General features: G+C 40.0%; 1 protein-coding gene across 3 annotated transcripts in view; it reads left to right on the top strand.

Moving 5' to 3' along the window:
* CERS5 (ceramide synthase 5) overlaps window positions 1–18285 on the top strand; it is a 35193-nt gene that overhangs the window by 2573 nt on the left and 14335 nt on the right. The gene's annotated exons all lie outside the window — the stretch shown is intronic.

The following is an 18285-nucleotide window of genomic DNA, read 5'->3' as shown; positions in this document are numbered from 1 at the left end:
ATTTAACCTGCCGTTGCTACTATTCTAGGATTTGGAGAAGAAATCCATGTACATCTTATTCTTGGTTATTTAATATAATGTGTTTGACCTGAAATTTGCATTTTTTGCTTCAAATTGTTCTGCATATATTAATGTCTTACACTATACCCTTTGATAAATTATCTCTGTGTTGTTTTAAGAATATCCTAAAGAAAAAATATAGAGTTTACAGTTTATCCTTACTTTCTCTTTCTTATCAACCACACCAAGCATTTGTTTATTTTATTATTAATATTTTATATTTTTATTTATTTATGGCTGCGTTCGGTCTTCCTTGTTGCGTGCAGGCTTCCTCTAGTTGCGGCGAGCGGGGGCTACTCTTGGTTGGGGTGCACGGACTTCTCAATGCGGTGGCTTCTCGTTGCGGAGCACGGGCTCTAGGCGTGCGGGCTTCGGTAGTTGTGGCACGTGGGCTCAGTAATTGTGACTCGAGGGCTCTAGAGTGCAGGCTCAGTAGTTGCGGTGCACGGGCTTAGTTGCTCCGCGGCATGTGGGAGCTTCCTGGGCCGGGGCTCAAACCCGTGTCCCCTGCATTGGCAGGCGGATTCTTAACCACTGTGCCACGAGGGAAGTCCCCATTTTATTCTTTAAGTTCCCACATTCCCTGGAGAGCTGTAGCCTCATCTGATAGGGACGATTTGAAAAGCCACCTGACCATATATTAATGTATCTAGCTATTTCGCTAAAGAACTGCAGATAGGAGATTATTACCTACCCAAGAATAGAGGTTTTTCCTTTGTGGGCCTCTGCTAAGTGGTTGCATTCTGGTGGCCTGCACCTTGCAAAATACCTTCGATGTGGCATGTGGTCAGTAAATTCTGATTGAATGTTTGAGAAGGGTCCACCCTCATCTACTCAGATGCCCAGAGGAGTAACTGGAATCTAGATCTTCAACATGAAATAGATGTTTGGCTAGACTGAGAGAGACAAAACTATAATTCCTTTGTTTCTGTTAAATTTCACCACACAATATTTGCATGTTGTGCACCTTTCTGCAGTTTTCTTTTTCCCCACCCCCCATGCACACACTCATGCTACCCTATACCCTATCAAAAGAGAGATAAGAAACTCTTCCACCTGTTCTTTAAAACTTCTTTTAATATTACATTGATGATTGAGACCTGAGAGAATGAATAGTCCAAGCTAGGTGTGCCGTGTCTTACTTAAATTGGATCTTAAAGATAAAATTGTTTGAAATTTAATATCTAGTCCCTGAGCACTTATTCCTTGGGATCAAGTATAAGCTTGAGACTTAATATTGATATCATCAGAGCTACATAGGCTCATTTATTTTGAATATGGTATTGCAATAGGAGCTTTATGTTGCCAGGAGAAAATTGTTTGGTGAATTATACACGAGATAGATTAGAGCTCTCCTTACTGCTCATTCATTATTCCAGTCCCCTCTTCTCTCCTGTTACTTCCAAGGCAACCTCACTGGCATGTCTAAGGAACTTTCTCGATACCATTCTCTGGCACAGGGGACTAACAGACTCACTTACTGGCCTATCTTATAACTAGAAACAAGAGCAGTGACTCACTTTTTTGTGCACATTTCTTAACCACTCATTTCATCTTCCTCTTGTAAACCTTGCTAACTCTGCTGCTTGCTGCCTTTTTTTTCTTTTTTTATTTCCTGTTCTTCCCCACTTCTGCCAAGTGGAGGAAGAAGAACCTTTTTCCTCTTCCTGACAGACCTGCTGCCTTCCTTCTAGGTCCATGTCATGTCACAACATTGTGACCCAGTATTAGTAGGTCCTCCAGACTGGAGAGAGGTGTTGAGAGGAATGGACATAGCTGCTGACTAGGTTGTAAGGGAGATTGCCCATTCCACTACATCCCTAAAGGTATTCTGTTGGGCCTTACTGAATTGTAAATCACAGAATTAAGTCAGGTTTGCAGATCCAGCAGAGTGAGATTGAAAAAGATGGTCACATGGCTCTGCCCTTATCTAAGAACCCACCTCTTAATAAGCTCCAGATGATCAGAAGCCTTATGTGTCCCTCCTCTCTCCTGGAAAAATTTCCCTAGCCCTTTCTGTGCAGTGGGTGTTGATGCTCTGCAGACAACCCTGAATACTGTTGTGACTGAGGTCAGGTTCCTGGCTTACCCCTGGAGACAATATATTTGTCACAGAAAAGAAACATGTCAGGTATTTTTGCTTTAGCCCCTTCCTGATTCAGAAAACTAGGGTCTCCTAGCTGGGTAAAGAAGAAATTAATGGGGAGAAGAGGAGGCATCAAGTGAACTCTGTACCTTCCTTATAGAGTGGGGAGGGGGAGATGTACCTGTTTTGGCTTCCTCACCAGAGGTAGTTTTAGGCAGATAAAGCTGCTTTCTAAAGAATTCACTGAGTTTTGGGCTCTTTGTGGTTGAATCCACTCCTACTTTATCTTTGGGGAAGTTAATTGAGGTGTTGCTGCAAAAGGAGTTAACCATAGTCACTTCTAACTAAAAAAAAAATCTGAAACTCATTTTCCTAGATGCAAAGGCAGTTTTCCTAGATATGAAGAATTCTCTCTGAATTATCTAGTACTGTGGTTTCCAGTATAGGAGCCACTAGCTAGCACAGTAGCTACTAGCTTTTGGGGATTTCAACTGTGACTGGTCAGCACTGAGATGTGTTCTAAGTGTAAAATACACACCCGATTTTCAAGACTTAATGCAGGGGGAAAAAATGTAAACTATCTCAATTTTTAACATTGATTACATATTGACATGATAATATTTTGGATATATCGGGTTAAACAAAGTATATTATCAAAATTAATTTCACCTGTTTCTTTTTTACTTTTTTTAAAGTGCCTATCAGAAAATTTAAAATTACATATGTGGCTCACATTATTTCTATTGAGCAGTGCTGATGATAGTGATTCAAATAAGTATTAATAACCAAGAAGAGAATTTTAATGTAGATTCACATTTTTTTTTAACTATTTATTTATTTTTGCTGTGTTGTGTCTTCCTTTCTGTGTGAGGGCTTTCTCTAGTTGTGGCAAGCGGGGGCCACTCTTCATCGCGGTGCGTGGGCCTCTCACTATTGCGGCCTCTTTTGTTGTGGAGCACAGGCTCCAGATGTGCAGGCTAAGTAGTTGTGGCTCATGGGCCTAGTTGCTCCGCGGCATGTGGGATCCTCCCAGACCAGGGCTCGAACCCGTGTCCCCTGCATTAGCAGGCAGACTCTCAACCACTGCGCCACCAGGGAAGCCCGTAGATTCACATTTGATTTATTTTTTATTTGTGTTTTTAGAAAATATTTATTTATTTATTTATTTTTGGCTGCATCAGTCTTAGTTGCGGCCTGCGGGATCTTTCGTTGCGGTGCACGGGCTTCTCTCTAGTTGTAGTGTGTGGGTTTTCTCTCTCTCATTGTGGTGCGCAGGCTCCAGAGCACATGGGCTCTGTAGTTTGTGGCATGCCGGCTCTCTAGTTGAAGCACGCAGGCTCAGTAGTTGTGGCGCGCTGGCTTAGTTGCCCCGTAGCATGTGGGATCTTAGTTCCCCGACCAGGATCGAACCCGCGTTCCCTGCATTGGAAGGCGGATTCTTTACCACTGGACCACCAGTGAAGTCCCTGATCTTGTTTTTAAGCACCAGAAGGTGATTAGTTCTGAGTATATTGGACCAGGTTTTAAACAGTGGGGCTTTCTAAAAAATTATAGTAATAATGGGATTTTTAAAATGTAAATCATTTTCTGAATGATTTAAATGACTAGTTATAGTCTATTTTGAGTAACTGTCGATTAACAGTGCCCTCTAGCCAAGTATTGCTCTGGAGTTTTTTTCTTCTGCATATATTTCCTCAGTGGAGTAGTTAATGATGTGTAAACAAGTTTGTCAGGTAGTTCATTGTACATGAGGTGCTACACAGCCCTGATAAGGCAATGAGAATAATCAAACTATTGTATTCTTCTCAAAACTATGGAGTTTCTTAAAAAAGGGTATATATCTTGTAGTCCTTAGTTCTGGGGTAGTGTCAGCATTTGTAAGAAGTCTCAATTATAGGCACAAAGGGTCTCAAACTAAATCAGATTGTTGTGGTTGTGTTTTAATACTTCTTGGGGAAATCTCCAGTTATAGACTGAAGTTAGTTAACTTGAATTTCTACTGATTCTCCGGAAATCATTGACCTCCTACATGTAGCTGGTAGGTTATCTGATGACCCAGGAGGACAGGTGGCCACATTTCCTTGAAACGCTTTACCTTTTAGTTGAGAATTAAGTTTTTACCCATTTGTTCATCTGTTCATTTTTCAACAATTATTTATTGGGAGCTTAGTATATGCCAGATATCAAACTGAGTGCCAAGGGTAAAAAAGTAAGTCATGGTGTCTACCTGCAGGAAGAGAGCAAGAAAACCAGTGGTTAAAATAGAGTGTAATGAATGCATGCACAAGGTTAAGTCATGGGAATTTGGAAGAGGTGGATTCGGTTCTTTTTAACAGTTATTAACTGAAATACAGGCTTAATGTCCCACTAACAAACACTTGTTTCTTGAATTATGAAGGATGGTAAAAACTTCTTAAGAAAGAGCTTTTTGTTAACCTTTTTCTCTAATCCACCTCTTATTCAACATGCATGCATTTATGTTCCTACTTTAAGCAAATGCATTAAGTAGTATAATTACTCACCCATTTAAAAAATAAATATGTTTAATGAAAGAAATGTGTGTAGGTAGTTAGAGGAGTTCTTTAACAACAAGAATCTTAGGGACCTCCAGCTGTTCTCCAGCCATACTTGGAGAACTGCTGCTACTTGCTGCTCTATAGCAAGTAAAGTATTCATTAGCTACTGTATAATAAAACTACAAGTTAGTCTTAAATTAGTTTGTGTCTGTGAAGCATTTTAATATACTTATATACTCTAAGTAATTCTTATTATCTCACGACTTACTTCTCTCATAATAAGGTAAGGTGTAAGCAGAATGCTGATCCTTCTTTCTCATCACAGTACCAAGTAGGTTCATCAGATTGCACAGTTATTAGTCATCTTAATTCTTTAAGGCCCTCTTATAGGTCTAAGTGAAGATAACTTTGATGGAAATGGGAGAAGGAGTGAAGAATAGTCTGGTATAAATCCACAGTGTATGCCTTGTCATGGCTTAGGATAGCATAAAGGTTCTCTTCTTTTTAGTTTGTTTCTGCTTTGTTTTAAGAGCAAATTGGCCAATTAAAAAAAAAATAGTCCTTAAAAAAACCTGCAAAGATTACTTGCACACCGACCATGCAAGAAATGTTGGATTTGGTGGTATAGGTGTCCTTGAGAAGTGTAGTGCCTCGTACACAACAGGCACATATGTGTACAACAAATGTGTATAACACATTTGCTTGTACATAGCAAATTCTGTCCTCTTAAGAATTTACTCAGAAAAAATACACTGATGTGCATGCATATGTATAGGGAATATACAAAATAATATATGGTTGGGAATCAACAGCACATAAGTGAATAAATAGTATAACTTAGTAATTCTTAAATCTTTTGTTCTCAGCATTTTTCTTTTTTTTACTCTTAAAAATTATTGAGGATCCCAAGGAGTTTTCGTAGATGTAGGTTACATATACCTCTCAATTTTTTCATATTTGAAATTGAAATCGAGACATTTAAGAAATATATTTATTATTTCATTAAAAATAACAAAAATAGGACTTCCTTGGTGGCGCAGTGGTTAAGAATCTGCCTGCCAATGCAGGAGACACGGGTTTGATCCCTGGTCCAGGAAGATCCCACATGCTGCGGAGCAACTAAGCCCGTGCGCCACAACTACTGAAGCCCACGTGCCTAGAGCCGGTGCTCCGCAACAAGAAAAACCACCGCAATGAGAAGCCCGCGCACCGCAAGGAAGAGTAGCCGCCACTCGCTGCAACTGGAGAAAGCCCGTGCGCAGCAACAAAGACCCAAGTAGCCGAAAATAAATTAAAAAAAAAAAAAAAGCCTATTACATGTTAACATAAATAACATATTTTTGAAAGATAATTTTCTAAACAAAAAAATATTTAGAGAAAAACATTGATTTTATATTTTTGCATATCTCTTTAATATCTTAGTAGAAGATAGCTGGATTCTCCTCGCAGGCTTCTACATTCAATCCCTTCTGATATGTTGTTTTGGTTGAAGTATATAAATAAAAGATGGCTTTACACAGATATGTTATTGGAAGGGGGAAGTATTTTATCTTTGCTACTATACCAAAACACAAGGAGTAGTTTCTTAAAGGTTGGTTAGAATCTGAAACCATATCAATGAGCTTTCCATTCATGTTAAAATCCACTGGTGTCTTACACTTTGAATGGACATCATGTATTGGTCACTTGAAAAATACTGGTTCACTAAGTTATACAGATATCCTAAATGTCAATACATTTCATTATACAGTATTAAAAAATCATAGTAATCTCACTGTAACAATCTCATCAGAAAAACCTTGAAGTATTGGGACGTTGTCAAGCTTAAAGGCAGATATATGGTCTCTAAACTTCTAATTTTCACTTGAAAGCTTGAATTTTATCAATGGCAAGATTGTTTTTTTGAAGTGACAGGCTTATTTCATTCATTTTTAAGAAAATGTCTCTGAAATACCCAGTTCCTGAATAACCGTAGTTTGTCTGTCAGTCATTCTTTGGGGTAAAAATGGTGTTCTTTGTAAAAAGTGATTTTAGTTTAGCATACAACTCAATCAGTCAAACAAGTGCATTTCTTTGAGACCACCGTATCCTTTGGTATGCAATAAAAGTACTTTATGTGTACTGCCCATTTTATCACAGAATACTTTTTAGAAATGTACTCAAGGGTTGGCATTTAATAAAATTAATCATTTGTATTGCTTCATCAAGAACATTCTTTAGTGAAACTGGCTTTGTTGTTGTTGTTAAGTAAGAGGCTATAGCAAGAAAGAATACAATAACTACTACTGCAGTTTGGTGCCGCTGCCCTGATTTGTGCTCAGCTTCCATAAGTTTACCCACCGTTGCTTTTTTTGCATCATCATTGTAAATATCAACACCATAACAAAGGCAAATGTCTTAATATCATTACGAAAATAGTTTTGACTTTATGAGCCCCCAGAGAGTATCTCAGGGATGCTCTGGGGTCTGTGGACCATACAGACCCTCTGCCGTTATTGAATGAGATCACCCAGGGCTGAGAGTGTAAAGTAAGGTAAGAATCTGCATAGAACCGTGAGGAAACACTGTGTTTAGGAAAAGGCAGAGGAAAAAGAAACCCCAAAGAAGATAAGAGGTATGACAGCCATAGAGTATTTGATAATATCAGTAGTTAGCATTTAATAAGTACATACTTTATCCCAGGCACTGTTCTAAGTACTAAACATTGAATCTTCACAGTAACTTTATGAAGTAGGTAGATACTGTGGTTATCCTCATTTTACAGATGAGAAAACTGAAGCAAGGAGAAAGTTAAGTAACTTGTCCAAGGTGACCCAACTAGCAGTGCACACCAAGAAGTCTAGTTCTACTGCCAGAAAGATAGATGGAGAGAACTAGGAAGAGTGTGACAGAAAGGAAGCTAACAGGAAAGAGCATTTCAAGGGGGAGAACATGCTCAATAATGTCAAATGGCACTAAGTGGTCAGGTAAGATGCAGGCCTGAAAAGCATCCATTTGATTTCACAATAAGGAGATCATTGACGACTTTGGCAAAGAGCAGCTTCAGTGAAGTGTAGGGACAGAAGAGAGAGAGGAAGGTTGAGGAATGAGTGGGAGTTAGAAGAGAAGTCATGAGAAGAGAACTTTTTCAAGAACTTTAGTTATGAGGTGGGTGAGAGCCAGAGGGTGTGAGGGACAGGAAGCGCTGTTTTAAGGTGGGAAAACTTGAGCATGTTCAACGTCTGATGAGAAGAAACAAGTAGAGAATGAAGCCAAAGGTAATAGAAAAAAATAGGAATAAATAGAATGAAATTTCTAATCAGGAAGAGAATGGATATAAAGCACAGGGATATTAGTTTTAGATAAAGTGGTTCTGATGCAGGAAGTGAAGGCATTCCCTTCTCAGCGGAGATTCTTGAGAGTCTTAGCTATTTCCACTTCTTTCTTCCTCCTCTTTATATCTTTCGCTGCTATAACTCATTACTATCTTTGAGTCTCCATTTTATTGGAATTTCTTTGGTGAGGGTTACCACCAGTCTTCAAATTGCCAAATCCATTGGATACTGAAATCCCTGTCTTACCTAATCTCTACCTCATTTGATACAACTCCACCTCTGACATTCCTGTCCCCTAAATTCACCTTTTATGTTGGTGTTTCCCAGTATTCTGACCTTGGTTCTCTTTTTAGTTTAGATTCCTTTCTTATGTAGTCACATCTACCCTCACAATTTTAGCTACCACCTGTATTCTCATCCTCTCACTCTCTTTTTTCCTCTCTTTTCTTTCTCATATCTTTGTGTCTGTGCCTGTGTGTATGTATCTTAAGCCCTTTTTCCAAGCTTATTTGCCTACTAGACTGTTGCATTTCAATGTTACATGGGTACTTCAAATTCAGCATACACACAACTCATCTTTCACTCCCAAATTTGCTTTTCTTATCTTATTCTCTACTTGGTTGAGGCTCCATAATCAACTTAGTTTCCCAATCCGGAAACATAGAAGGCACCCTTGATTTTTCCTTTTCTTCTGCCTCCTACATCTATCCAGTCACCAAGTTCTATCAGTTTCACTTTCTCACCATCAATTGAATCTAACCTTGCCTTTCCATTTCTATAGCCTTAGTTCAGTGCTTTGGTACTTATAGCATGGATTTTTTTTACAATAGCCTAAAGCCTTTCAGTGACTCTCCATTAACTACAGGATAAAGTTCAAGCTTAGCATAACATGCAAGGTACCTGTGACCTGGCCCCTAACTACTTGTATAGTTTTTCCCCCTGTCATTATCACCACCTCCATTCCCGATTTGTACATTGCACTTCTCTAAGCGCTTTCTTATCTCTTTGATTTAGTACATGCTGTTCCCTCAGCCTGAGTGTCCTTTTTTTTTAACTTTTAAAACCTTATTTATTTTTTAACGTCTTTATTGGAGTATAACAGCTTTACAGTGTTGTGTTAGTTTCTGCCGTATAACGAAGTGAATCAGCTATATACATAAGTATATCCCTATATCCCCTCCCTCTTGCATCTCCCTCCCACCCTCCTTATCCCACCATTCTAGGTGGTCGCAAAGCACCGAGCTGATCTCCCTGTGCTATGCAGCTACTTCCCACTAGCTATCTATTTTACATTTGGTAGTGTATATATGTCAGTGCTACTCTCACTTCGTCCCAACTTAAGCTTCCCCCTCTCCGTGTCCTCAAGTCCATTCCCTATGTCCATGTCTTTATTCCTGTCCTGCCCATAGGTTCATCAGAACCATTATTATTATTATTATTTTACATTCCATATATATGTGTTAGCATACGGTATTTGTTTTTCTCTTTCTGACTTACTTCATTCTGTATGACAGACTCTAGGTCCATCCACCTCACTACAAATAACTCAGTTTCGTCTCTTTTTATGGCTGAGTAATATTCCATTGTATATATATGCCCCATCTTCTTTGTCCATTCATCTGTTGATGGACACTTAGGTTACTTCCAGGTCCTGGCTATTGTAAATAGTGCTGCAGTGAACATTGTGGTACATGACTCTTTTTGAATTATGGTTTTCTCAGGGTGTATGATCCATTGCTGGGTCATATGGTAGTTCTACTTTTAGTAGTTTAAGGAACCTCCACACTGTTCTCCATAGTGGCCCCATAGTGGCTATATCAATTTACATTCCCACCAACAGTGCAAGAGGGTTACCTTTTCTCCGCACCCTCTCCAGCACTTATTGTTTGTAGACTTTTTTTTTTTTTGCGGTACGCGGGCCTCTCACTGCCGTGGCCTTTCCTGTTGCAGAGCACAGGCTCCGGACGCGCAGGCCTAGCGGCCATGGCTCACGGGCCTAGCCACTCCGCAGCATGTGGGATCCTCCCGGACTGGGGCACGAACCCGTGTCCCCTGCATCGGCAGGCGGACTCCCAACCACCGCGCCACCAGGGAAGCCCTGTTTGTAGATTTTTTGATGATGGCCATTCTGACTGGTGTGAGGTGATACCTCACTGTAGTTCTTTTTTTTTTTTTTTGCGGTACGTGGGCCTCTCACTTTTGTGGCCTCCCGTTGCAGAGCACAGGCTCTGGACGTGCAGGCTCAGCGGCTATGGCTCACGGGCCCAGCCGCTCCGCGGCATGTGGGATCTTCCCGGACCAGGGCACAAACCCGTGTCCCCTGAATCGGCAAGCGGACTCTCAACCACTGCGCCACCAGGGAAAACCCCCTCACTGTAGTTTTGATTTGCATTTCTCTAATGATTAGTGATGTTGAGCATCTTTTCATGTGTTTGTTGCCAATCTGTATATCTTCTTTGGAGAAATGTCTATTTAGGTCTTCTGTCCATTTTTGGATTGGGTTGTTTGTTCTTTAGAGAAATATCTATTTAGGTCTTCTGCCCATTTTTGGATTGGGTTGTTTTTTTGATATTGAGCTGCATGAGCTGCTTGTATATTTTGGAAATTAATCCTTTGTCAGTTGCTTCGTTTGCAAATATTTTCTCCCATCCTGAGGGTTGTCTTTTCGTCTTTTTTATGGTTTTCTTTGCTGTGCAAAAGCTTTTAAGTTTCATTAGGTCCCATTTGTTTATTTTTGTTTTTATTTCCATTTCTCTAGGAGGTGGGTCAAAAAGGATCTTGCTGTGATTTATGTCATAGAGTGTTCTGCCTATGTTTTCCTCTAAGAGTTTGATAGTATCTGACCTTACATTTAGGTCATTAATCCATTTTGAGTTTATTTTTGTATGTGGTGTTAGGGAGTGTTCTAATTTCATTCTTTTACATGTAGCTGTCTAGTTTTCCCAGACCACTTATTGAAGAGGCTGGCTTTTCTCCGTTATATTCTCTTGCCTCCTTTATCAAAGATAAGGTGACCATATGTGCATGGGTTCATCTCTGGGCTTTCTATCCTGTTCAATTGATTCATATTTCTATTTTTGTGCCAGTACCATACTGTCTTGATTACTGTAGCTTTGTAGTGTAGTCTGAAGTCAGGGAGCCTGATTCCTCCAGCTTTGTTTTCCTTTCTCAATATTGCTTTGGCTATTCAGGGTCTTTTGTGTTTCCATACAAATTGTGAATTTTTTTGTTCTAGTTCTGTGAAAAATGCCATTGGTATTTTGATAGGGATTGCACTGAATCTGTAGATTGCTTTGGGTAGCATAGGCATTTTCACAATGTTGATTCTTCCAATCCAAGAACATGGTATATCTCTCCACCTGTTTGTATCATCTTTAATTTCTTTCATCAGTGTCTTATAGTTTTCTGCATATGGGTCTTTTGTCTCCTAGGTAGGTTTATTCTCCGTATTTTATTCTTTTTGTTGCAGTGGTAAATGGGAGTGTTTCTTTAATTTGTCTTTCAGATTTTTCATCATTAGTGTATAGGAATGCCAGAGATTTCTGTGCATTAATTTTATATCCTGCTACTCTACCAAATTCATTGATTAGCTCTAGTAGTTTTCTGGTAGCATCTTTAGGATTCTCTATGTATAGTATCATGTCATCTGCAAACAGTGACAGTTTTACTTCTTTTCCAATTTGGATTCCTTTTATTTCCTTTTCTTCTCTGATTGCTGTGACTAAAACTTCCAAAACTATGTTGAATAAAAGTGGTGAGAGTGGGCAACCTTGTCTTGTTCCTGATCTTAGAGGAAATGGTTTCAGTTTTTCACCATTGAGAACAGTGTTGGCTGTGGGTTTGTCAATATATGGCCTTTATTATGTTGAGGTAGGTTCCCTCTATGCCCACTTTCTGGAGAGTTTTTATCATAAGTGGGTGTTGAATTTTGTCAGAAGCTTTTTCTGCGTCTATTGAGATGATCATATGGTTTTTATCCTTCAGTTTGTTAATATGGTGTATCACATTGATTGATTTGCATATATTGAAGAATCCTTGGCATTGCTGGGATAAAGCCCACTTGATCATGGTGTATGATCCTTTTAATGTGTGTTGGATTCTGTTTGCTAGTATTTTGTTGAGGATTTTTGCATCTATGTTCATCAGTGATACTGGCCTGTAGTAGTTTTCTTTTTTTGTGACATCTTTGTCTGGTTTTGGTGTCAGGGTGATGGTGGCCTCATAGAATGAGTTAGGGAGCATTCCTCCCTCTGCTCTATTTTGGAAGAGTTTGAGAAGGATAGGTGTTAGCTCTTCTCTAAATGTTTGATAGAATTTACCTGTGAATCCATCTGGTCCTGGGCTTTCACTTGTTGGAAGATTTTTAATCACAGTCTCAATTTCAGTGCTTGTGATTGGTCTGTTTATATTTTCTATTTCTTCTTGGTTCAGTCTTGGAAGGCTGTGCTTTTCTAAGAATTTGTCCATTTCTTCCAGGTTGTCCATTTTATTGGCATATAGTTGCTTGTAGTAATCTCTCCTGATCCTTTGTATTTCTGCACTGTCAGTTGTTACTTCTTTTTCATTTCTAATTCTGTTGATTCGAGTGTTCTCCCTTTTTTACTTGATGAGTCTGGCTAATGGTTTATCAATTTTGTTTATCTTCTCAAAGAACCAGCTTTTAGTTTTACTGATCTTTGCTATTGTTTCCTTCATTTCTTTTTCATTTATTTCTGATCTGATCTTTATGATTTCTTTCCTTCTGTTTACTTTGTGTTTTTTAGTTCTTCTTTCTCTAATTGATTTAGGTGTGAGGTTAGTTTGTTTATTTGAGGTTTTTCTTGTTTCTTGAGGTAGGATTGTATTGCTATAAACTTACCTCTTAGATATGCTTTTGCTGCATCCCATAGGTTTTGGATCGTTGTGCTTTCATTGTCATTTGTGTCTCGGTATTTTTAGATTTCCTCTTTGATTTCTTCAGTGATCTTTTGGTTATTTAGTAGCGTATTGTTTAGCCTCCGTGTGTTTGTATTTTTTACAGTTTTTTTCCTGTAATTGTTATATAGTCTCATAGCACTGTGGTCGGAAAAGATACTTGATACGATTTCAATTTTCTTGAATTTACCAAGGCTTGATTTGTGACCCAGGGTATGGTCTATCCTGGACAATGTTCCATCAGCACTTGAGAAGAAAGTGTATTCTGTTGTTTTTGGATGGAATGTCCTATAAATATCAATTAAGTCCATCTTATTTAATGTGTCATTTAAAGCTTGTGTTTCCTTATTTATTTTCATTTTGGATGATCTGTCCATTGGTGAAAGTGGGGTGTTAAAGTCCCCTACTATGGTGTGTTACTGTTGATTTCCCCTTTTATGGCTGTTTGCATTTGCCTTATGCATTGAGGTGCTCCTAGGTTGGGTGCATAAATATTTACAATTGTTATATCTTCTTCTTGTATTGATCCCTTGATCATTATGTAGTGTCCTTCCTTGTCTCTTGTAACATTCTTTATTTTAAAGTCTATTTTGTGTGATATGAGAATTGCTGCTCCAGCTTTCTTTTGATTTCCATTTGCATGGAATATCTTTTTCCATCCCCTCACTTTCAGTCTGTATGTGTCCCTAGGTCTGAAGTGGTTCTCTTGTAGACACCATATATATGGGTCTTGTTTTTGTATCCATTCAGTCAGTCTGTGTCTTGGTTGGAGCATTTAATCCATTTACATTTAAGGTAATTATTGATATGTATGTTCCTATTACATTTTCTTAATTGTTTTGGGTTTGTTTTTGTAGGTCTTTTCCTCCTCTTGTGTTTCCTGCCTAGAGAAGTTTCTTTAGCATTTGCTGTAAAGCTGGTTTGGTGGTGCTGAATTCTCTTAACTTTTGCTTATCTGTAAAGGTTTAAATTTCTCCATCGAATCTGAATGAGATCCTTGCTGGGTAGAGTAATCCTGGTTGTAGGTTTTTCCCTTTCATCACTTTAAATATGTCCTGCCACTCCCTTCTGGCTTGCAGAGTTTCTGCTGAAAGATCAGCTGTTAACCTTATGGGGATTCCCTTGTATGTTATTTGTTGCTTTTCCCTTGCTGCTTTTAATATTTTTTCTTTGTATTTAATTTTTGATAGTTTGATTAGTATGTTTCTCTGCATGTTTCTCTTTGGATTTAACCTGTATGGTATTCTCTGTGCTTCCTGGACTTGGTTGACTATTTCCTTTCCATGTTAGGGAAGCTTTCAACTATAATCTCTTAAAATATTTTCTCCGATCCTTTCTTTTTCTCTTCTTCTTCTGGGACCCCTATAATTCGAATGTTGTTGTGTGTAATGTTGTCCCAGAGGTCTCTGAGACCATCCTCAATTCTTTTTATTCTTTTTTCTTTATTCTGCTCCCTGGCAGTTATTTCCACCATTTTATCTTCCAGCTCACTTATCCATTCTTCTGCCTCAGTTTTTCGGTTATTGATTCCTTCTAGAGTATTTTTAATTTCATTTATTGTGTTGTTCACCATTGTTTGTTAGCTCTTTAATTCTTCTAGATCCTTGTTGAATGTTTCTTATATTTTCTCCATTCTGTTTCCAAGATTTTGGATCATCTTTACTATCATTACTCTGAATTCTTTTTCAGGTAGGTTGCCCATTTCATCTTCATTTATTTGGTCTTGTAGGTTTTTACCTTGCTCCTTCGTCTGTAACATTTTTTTTGTCGTTTTTTTTTTTTGATGGTGGTGCTGTATTCCTGTCTTACTGGTTGTTTGGCCTGAGACGTCCAGTACTGGAATTTGTAGGCAGTTGGATAGAGATGGGTCTTGGTGCTGAGTTGAGGACCTCTGGGAGGCCTCACTCCAACTGATATTCCCTGGGGTCTGAGGTTCTCTGTTAGTCCAGCGGTTTGGACTTGGAGCTCCCACCACAGGAGCTCGGGCCCGACCTCCGGCCTGGGAACCAATATCCTGCAAGCTTTGTGGCACAGTTAAAAAAAAAAAAAAGGAAGAAAGAAAAAAAGGAGCAGCACAATATGAAAGAGAAAAAACAAAATAGAATTAGAAATATAAAAATTATATTAGGAAAAATAAAACTATAATTGAAACAACTGCAACAAGGTAAAATAAAACCACAACAGAAAAAAGAAAAAAAAAAGGGTGGTGGGGGGGGACAAGCCAAAAGGAGAGAACAATAACAAAGTATAAAGAATAAAATAAAATTAGAAAAATAAAAGATTTATTAGGAAAAATAAAAATATGAAAGAATCGACAGCAGTGAATCAACGATGTAAAACAGAACCCCAATCTAAAAGAGGAAAAAAGAAAAGAAAAAAAAAGCCTTGGCCATGGGGGCGGAGTTTAGGCTGGGGTGGCACTTAGGCAGGGATGGTGTTTATGGTGGGGCGGGGCTTAGGCGGGTGGGGGGTGATGTTTGAGCATGGGGTGGGGCCTAGGTGGGTGATGTTTAAGCATGGGGCGTGGCCTCTGCTTAGGACCTGTGGGGAAGAGGAGAGGCAGCATGTCCAAAGTAGGGCCTCAGGAGTGAGAAGTTCCGTAGTTTGGAGGTAGGGCGCTGAGTGAGGGTGTGTGGGTGGGGTTTAGGCCCAGCTCGTTGGAGGGGGTCTCCAAGTGTAGAGTCGAGGCCCTGGGTGGGGGTGTAGGGGCGGGGCTTGGGCTCTGCACTGCAGGAGGGAGGCTCCGAGGGCAGAGGATTAGGCCCAGGAGCCCAACAGGCTTCCTGGTGCCTAAGTGGACAGGGTGAGCAATGGCTCCGTTCCTTCGTGCCCCTCCCCCACCGTCTCCCCCAGGGTCTCCCCCATCGCCGCTGGACCCCTAACCGTGGGTGGGTCCCGCTGGGTGTAGGAACTCCTCTCCTCCCCCAGCCACCCCTTGGGGTGCTGGTGCTGGAGGTCTGGACTTTACTTTTGCTCTCCCTTCCCTCCCTCTCACTCCCTCAGGACCCGCTGGGCTGGAGGGAGCCTAGGTGGGCAGAGGATCAGGCCTGGGATCTCAGGAGGTGGGCAGGGGAAACCTAGCCACACTCCCTTTTGATCCTCTGCCCTCCCAATGGTCCCCCAATTTCCCCGTTTTCCCCTCCCCCAGCCACCCTTCAGGGGCACCAGTCCCGTCCGGCCTCCACTTCTCCTCCCCCTTCACTCCCCCCACACACTACCGGGTCACTGGGGGTTCCTCCCGTCCCTTTAGGTGTCTGTGGTCCCCCTCTGGTGCCTGGTAGGTGCCCTAGTTGTGAGGAGACGGAATTCCGCATCCTCCTGGTTTGCCATCTTGACTCCGCCCCCGAGTGTCCTTTTTACTTTCTCCTTCTCTTTCAACTCTTAGAAGTTACTTACATTTTTTGTTTGTTTGTTTGCGGTACTCGGGCCTCTCACTGTTGTGGCCACTCCCGCTGCGGAGGACGCGCAGGCTCACTGGCCATGGCTCACGGGCCCAGCCGCTCCGCGGCATGTGGGATCTTTCCAGACCGGGGCACGAACCCGTGTCCCCTGCATCGGCAGGCGGACTCTCAACCACTGCGCCACCAGGGAAACCCACTTACATTTTTTAATGTGATTGGTTTATTAAGAATTAAGTTGTAGGGAATTCCCTGGCAGTCCAGTGGTTACGACTCTGCGCTTTCAGTGCCGAGGGATCGGATTCAGTCCCTGGTTGGGGAGCTAAGATCCTGCAAGCCGAGTGGCGTGGCCAAAAAAAAAAATTCAATTGTAAAGGGAATCGACTTTCTGAATGTTTTCTATGGGATTCTGCATTTGCTTCTAAATATCTCAGCTATCTTCTCTCCGTGTGTGTGTGTGTGTGTGTGTGTGTGTGTGTGTGTGTGTGTGTGTGTCTGTCTATGTGGAGGGTGGTGGAGGGAGTATTCAGGTTCAAAATATTTAGTTACTCAATACTCTTCACCTAATGATATACCATCTTCATCAGTCTGGATAAGACCTTTCTCTTTTTATTGTATTTTCCCCTTCTTCATCTTGTTTTCTATTTCAGTTTCTTTGATGGTTATTTTTCTTTTTTATATATCAATTTTGACATTTTATGTTTTTCCAGAAATTGATCTAAGCCAGTGCTTCCCAACCCAATCATGTTGCTGCACACATAGAAAATAATATGTGCATGCACAGTGGGGTATATGAGGCCAAAGGCTACAGACAAGGGTGTCTGGCTACCACCCACCCCATGGACCACCCTGAGAGCTAAGAGCAGTATCTCAACATAAGTATAATCCATCTGTGTTAATTTCCATGACATACTAGTTGAGAAGCTCGGTCTAGACTTTTGAATATATTTGTGTATAGTTCACATCCGTCAATGATGTTACAGTGGGTCACAAAGATAGAATTGTTGATATAGCTCTTGTCTCTGGTATGAAAAAGCAAAGCAGTGAGTAATTTCATCTTAATTAACCCAGGCTTAGGTCAGCTGCTGCCATGTATCTGGAGGACAGGAAAGGGGCAGAATGAAATGGTCTCTCTAGAGTAGGACAGATACAGTACAATCAGGTTGGGTCACTAGACTTACGTTCCTGGAGTGGCAAGTGGAAAGGAGTAGTTTACCATTATAGACCACTAGGTGCCTACTTATTCAGATATGCAGGCAAAGGGTAGTCTGGTCTTACAAATTATTTTAAAACTTGGGTAACATTGATACTGGAGAGGACAGAAAATCACAAGATAAGTTTGACGATGTTGTCCAGCACAGCAGTTTTCAAACTATGATGTCAGGAATTTTTACACTATTAAAAGTTATCGAGGACCCCAGAGAGTTTTTGCTTATATGGATAATATCTACCAATATGTACTGTTTTCAAAATTAACATAGAAAAATTTTTAAATTGTATTTATTAATTCACTTATAAATAACAATACATTGATTGTATTGGTAATATAACTAACGTTTTATGAAAAATTACTTTTCCAAAACAAAAAAAATGTGAGGATAACATTATTTTACATTTTTGTGAGCCTTTTTAATATCTGGTAGCTGTAGTCTCATATCAGTTCTGCATTCGATCTGTTGCTATATGTCATGTAAGCTGTGGAAAATTCCACTGTACACTCATGAGAGAATGAGAGAGAAAAGAATTATTATGAAACTATAGAATTATGAGAATAATTTTGACCTTGCAGAGCTCCTGAAAAGGGTCTCAGAGGTCTCCAGGCATGCTTTGAGGAGAGCTGATTTAACAGAAAGGATGAATGCTAATGCTAGGCTCTTTGGAGTTTGGCCAACCTATTTTATAAGTTATACTAAATGTCAGGTGAATGATGTAGAATGAACATATGACTAGGTGTGAACTTTCTCAAAGTTCTGATTTGAATTTTTTTTTTTTTTGGT

The sequence above is a fragment of the Aethalodelphis obliquidens genome, unplaced genomic scaffold, assembly GCF_003676395.1.
Source record: "Aethalodelphis obliquidens isolate GAN/ISIS:26980383/991018 unplaced genomic scaffold, ASM367639v1 scaffold8, whole genome shotgun sequence".
Taxonomy (NCBI): domain Eukaryota; kingdom Metazoa; phylum Chordata; class Mammalia; order Artiodactyla; family Delphinidae; genus Aethalodelphis; species Aethalodelphis obliquidens.
This window is presented reverse-complemented; position numbering and strand designations above follow the sequence as displayed.